Below are 6,000 nucleotides of genomic sequence, written 5' to 3' on the forward strand. Positions count from 1 at the left end.
AGGCCTCAGCCACTTAACGATCTGTGGGCATTTCGGAGTTTTCTAGTCTATCTTGAGATTTGCCCACGCCACGGCAGGCAAGTGTCTAAACAAGAGGGGTCGCTGCCTGGCGCATCGACCCTCGGCGGTTTACTTTATCCACTCCGTTTTGCCTGGCCACTGCAGCCTGGGATTCTCCTGGCTAGGGAGGCACATGTGCTTCTGGGCAGGCACCTTTGTGATGCCTCTTGGCATCCATTCCTCAACCGCATGTGGAGGCACTGAGAAATAGCAGGAAATGAGTTGGCTAAGAATGCAGCAGCTCCCAAAGGGTGCTGAAGCCGCTGGGCACCTGGGTGCCCAGAGGCAGTAAGCTTAGATGATCCAATTGCCCGGAAGGAAAAGACTGTTAGTGTAAGAATTTTTGCTTGTCTATGTAGCCAGTCCAGAAACACTGGCTACCCAACCACACCACCACCCCCTTTTTTTTGAATTGCAATATTCTGAATTATCTGGATAATTTCCTGTTTCTCTCCAATGACCTTTGCTTGTTTGTGTAGACACAGCCCCAACAGTTTTATTTCCTGCTTTGCTGTCTTTCCTGTAGTGGGAGGTGTTCTTTAGTAGTGGTTAAGAGTGAGAACTCTAACGTCTGGAGTTCCATTCCCCTCTCTGCCACTTTCTAGCTATGAAACCTTGAACAAATCATTTAGCCTCTCCATGTTGTAGAATCCTCTTAAACACACGCATAGAACAATAACAAAACAAATGAAAAACAGACATATAATGATCTATTACACAACAAAGAAAAACAGAAATATAATGACTACCTGGTAGGGATGCAGTGAAAATGGAAAGGATGACCTTAAAACTCAGGGATGTGGTGAGAATGCACAGTAATGATCATGGATCACTTAGGGTGGGTCAGGCAGGTACTGGGCACTCAGTACCTGATCTTCCATAAAAAGTAGCTCTGAAAACAGAGGTTTTTAAACTCCGTTGGTGTTCAACTAGATCTCACGTGACAAGACCACTTATAGTCTTAATTTATCACTGTTGAGTGAATGTTCGTACTTTTCACAGAAGAAATATGAATGGTGTTGCATTACTGGGTACTTCCCCAGACCTCACTGGGGCTGTTTGTAAACTAAATAATCATATGCCCTATTTTAGCTTTCAAACAAATTCCAAAATTTCCGACAAACCTATCTGGCCCCAAGGACTTCAGATGAAGGATTGTGAATTTTATCTGATGGTATTAATAATGGGTGCGCTGAGATTACACCTCATGAGGATGCAGTGAGCTCTGTGATAGTGTTCTCATGGCTTGTAACCCCAGTGCTCAGAGCAATGCCTGGCACTTAGTAGGTACTCAATATTTGTTGAATGACCAAATGAATGCATGCATGGATGAAAGGATTATTTCCAGAGAAAAATGTCAGGGGGAACCAACAGGAAGTCTACTTTGAGCCTTCCTTCCGTTGAGGGTGCTGCTCTGGAAAGCCAGGCTCAGTTGCAAGAGCCAGTCCCACTATGGGTGTTGGTTGATTTGGGTGGGTGATGAGCAGACAGTGTGAAGGAGGAAGTCAATGCCTCTCCATCTCCATCTTCAAAGGTCCCTGTTCCACAGAACTCCAGTTTGTGGAATTCCAGCTTTCCCCTTACAACTGTGTGTGCATTTGGGTGTATGTACTCAGATTGAGTCATCTGCAGACACACTGGCAAGGCATCACCATGCTCCACTCATTAAAAATGCTTTTGAGTCTGTGGAACAAATAAATCAATATTTTTGGCTGCTGTCCCAACAGGGTTATTTCACAAAACAGAGTGCAAGATAAGGAATTTATGAACATCTCATCCCTGTGCCGCCTTTCCCAGTGGGAGAAAGCAGGGCCTGGGCTGACATTCTGGGAAAATCTACCCCCCTCCCCCGTTTTATACCAGGCAAATAATATTTTATGGCCATGGGTTTATGGTGGTGTTTTAATGATCCGCTGTAGAAAGCGGTTTTCTCTCCAGTCAGAATTTGTCAAGAAAGGCCGGCGGCCATAAAAAAGGGATGGGTCCCAGGGACAAACAGTCTCCATCTTCTGAAATAAACCAATAAAGAGCCCCAAAATGTTTACTCCTTCACCTCAGAGTCAAGACCAGCCAGGCTGCCTGTGAGAGCCCCCCCCCCCCCAACACACACACCCCGTGGGGGGAGGGGGGGAGCACTAAACAGGACAAGAGGCTGAAAGTGGTCAGGGGCTTCCTCACCACCACATGGCCATAGTCAAAGTAATACCATCATATTGTGTGGCCACTGGCCACTGGCCTGGTGGGGACAGAGGCTCCCTTGAGTTTAAAGGACAGTTTTGGACACTGAACCGACTCAAGGAGGCTCCTTGAAAATCTCAAGCTCCCCTTGCACTGGGCCCGATCACGGTGACCTCCTCACTTAGAGTCCTCTTTATTTTTATTGTAGAGTGCTTTTTTTGGGGGGGGGCAGAATGGATACTTTGATTTTTTGTGTTTTAAGGGATATCAGATTCAAAGAGACCTGAGTCTGAATCCCAGCTCAGCGTCTTACTGACTGAGTGACCCTGCAGGTGTCACTTCCCCTTCTGAGCCTTGATTTCCTCACCTGTAAAGTGGAATATTTTAGGAATGTTCTAACAATGGAGGTAATATATGGAAGGCCTTGGTCCAACCTCTGTTCGCGGCAGTAGCTGCAGTGATTTTTTTCAACACTAAGAATAGTCTGTCCCTGGGTCCTGGGTAAAATCTGAAGACAAATGAGTTTCCCGAGGAGGGTGGGGGCAGAGGTCCCAGAAAAGGAGAGAAATGTGGGAGGCAATTATAACATTATTTGCCATGTCTGCCTGACAGAATTCAATAAGATGAGGCCAAAAAGTGCTGAGATAATGAGTATTACCTAATAATAATAATTGCTGGTAACATTTATTGAGCTCTTACTATGTGACAGATGCCAGCCACTGTGTGAATAATTTATATTCATTGCTTTGTTTCACCCTTACTATTTCTTGAAGTAAATCCTTTTGTTATCCACCAACATGGAGAAAAGGAAAGGTTCAAAGAGATCACAATTTCTATAAACCCAAGGTGTTTTAGTGTTCAAACCCGAGAGTTTGAACCCTAGTAATCTGATTCTAAATAACAGAGGCTTGCCCACCATACTTTATATAAAGACAAAACTATTTTTGGAAAAGCATTTGCTTGGTTCCTCAAATGTGCCCACACTTTCCCCGTTGGCCTCTCCTACTACAAAAGGCTTACCTTAAGTGGAAAGAGTCTTTCCGGAAAGCTTCTGATTCACTCCACTGAGCACTAAACATGAGTACCACCAGAATCAGCCACACCAGGAAAGCCTGATTCAAGTGCAATGCAGTGGAGCTGTAAAAGATTTGTCCTTATTTCATTAATTGGCTTACTATGAAGGCATGACTTCCCTGCCTTCATTTCACCACGACCATCAGGAACCATAGCAACCATACTCAGCCATCCACCTGGAATTCGGAACTGCTCTCTGAAAAGGGCTCGGTCAGGTGCTCCTCCTGTTATGCCTGACGAGGACATGAAGGTTCGCTCCCCCCAGTGCAGCTCAGATCACATCAGCCCCCCACTTAAAGCCCTTCAGGGACTTCCCAGTTTACCAGAGAAAGCCTAACAAACTTAACCTGCCTGCAAGGCTCATCAGAATGCATCCTTTGCATTTGCTGTTTCCTCTGCCTACAACGCTGCTCACTCCATTTAGGTCAGCATCTCAAAGTACATATTACCTTATTGCAGCCCCAGTTCTCCCTGCCAATGATTCTCTGTATGATTTTCTTCTTTCCTCGCGATCTAAAATTATCTTATTTCATTTTCATGCATGTTTATTTACTTGTTTCTGTTTCCCTCACTAGTACGTAAGCTCCAGGAGGCAGAGATCTCATCTTTCTTGTTCAGTGACTGGCACAGAGAAAGTGCTCAGAATCAATGAATGAATGAATGAGCATGCCCATAGCCACCTAATGCCTAAGCAAGGGTTTGAACTTTGGTAATCTGACTCTAAATAACAGACACGTAACCAACATACTTTATCTACGTGTACATAAAGAAAAAAAACTATTTTTGAAAAGATGCTTCCCTTGTTCTTGAAATGCTTCCCGTTTCCCTTTGGTCTCTCCCACGTGTGGCTTACCTTAAGGGGATGGAGTCTAATAAGAGAAAGAGTTTTCCTCTAAAGAAAGACACTATTCCATTACTCTCCCCTTTTGCCATATTGTTTCTTCTAAAACGTTGTTTTCTCTTAACTGGTCTTTTCTTGTAAAAGGCAGCTGGCATGGTCAGTCTTGTCCATTCCATATTTTATGTGGGCCACTGGGCGTCTAGGTGCCTGGTCTAGAACATAGATTAACCATTTCTGGGAAACACAAGTCCCTTTACTAACATGAAAGAAGCTTTCTTACCTGAGAGAGAAGAAAATGCTGGCATTTTTATTCTGCTTTGTTTTCCTTATTGTTTACAATTTTCAATATTGTGTGCCCAAGTCTGTGTATTAGGATTTGGAAATCTGAATTAGATATTCTCAGTAATTACTTCTGTTCCCAAACGACCCATTACACAGCCATACTCCTTTGGGTATGTAATAGCAGGTTTTTAAATGTTTCAGTTAAGTTCCTTTCTCTGGAAGGAGAATCTGGAAAACTGTAACATATTTTGAAAAATTTGGACATGCTGTGAAACTAGCTGGCATAAGAATAAGATCTCATTAGAAAGCAACTGAATAATACTCAGATTAAGTTCTAACTAGATCCTAATATAGATCACATTTGTCCCTTCCAAATAAGAACCAAAGAAGAGTCCTTTCATGACCGCCTGGAGAACACATTTGAATGAGTATTAAAATGGAGTTTGCCCTAAGAGGAAAAGTGTATCTGGCATCTCAGGGCTACTTAAGAATATGAACGTCTCTCCTTGTCAATTTCAGCTATGTAACACTGAATTTTTAATATCAAACTAGTGATGGAAAAAAATTTTATGTAAGAGAGATACATAATGGCAAAATATCTCAATGAAAAGGACAGAATTTAGCTATTTAGTCAGTTACTTTCTGACACCAAACTGTGCACTAAACATCTAAGAAGCTGACAGCATTTTTTAACTTTTCAAGAATGTTCTTACATCATAGTAATTTCACACCTTATTGAACTTTAACTGGAGTAACTCTTCTATGCAAATATGCTCAACCGCCTTAAAAGGGACCACAAATAATTCTAAATAGTATAATTAAATCCCAGGTTTTTAAAGCTTTGTATATTTTGTTGCTGTAATCATCAATGCTCCATAAAGTGACAATGTTATGACTTCCCAAGTCTGTCTCAATAAATCAGTGAATTTGGATAAAAGCTTTTTTTATCCACTCAGATTAATCCTTGATTCAGTGTTCTATAAGTGTCCATTAAGGTCAAGTGACAATTCATTGACTTTGAAAAACATGAGAAACACTCCCAGGGCAAAAGATCCCAATGTTGCTGAATGTATTTAAAGTAAGTGGTTTTTACTTAAGCAAAGATTTCTACTTAACCCAGAAGAAAAGCAGTCACTCCTTGGAAATACCACAGAATTCAGGAAAGTGAAATGAATGATGGTAAAGGATTAAATTTACCTATTCCAGCCGGTACATATATCTACCAAGTATATACAGGAACATGATGGCTCCACTCAGGTGTCATTTGTGGACAACCCTCTTCTCCTAAACCCAGAAGCATGATCAGTCATGGAGATATGTCATAACAGAGATTAGTTGGTACATAAGCACCACCCCTCCCTTTGTTCTGCATGCTCAATTCAAGGATGTTTGAATATCTCTCTTTGCTACTTAAATTGAAATTCAATCCATATGATAAAGCATCATCTGTTTCAAAATTCAACAATAGAAAATAGAAACAAATAATAAATTTCAAGAGTCCATTTGTTGGGATTGAATTATAACTAAAAGGAATAAATCAAAGAGCAGCTTAACACACATGGAAA

The sequence above is a fragment of the Rhinolophus sinicus genome, chromosome 5 (genome assembly GCF_057876585.1).
Source record: "Rhinolophus sinicus isolate RSI-liver-muscle chromosome 5, RSI-T2T, whole genome shotgun sequence".
Taxonomy (NCBI): Eukaryota; Metazoa; Chordata; class Mammalia; order Chiroptera; family Rhinolophidae; genus Rhinolophus; species Rhinolophus sinicus.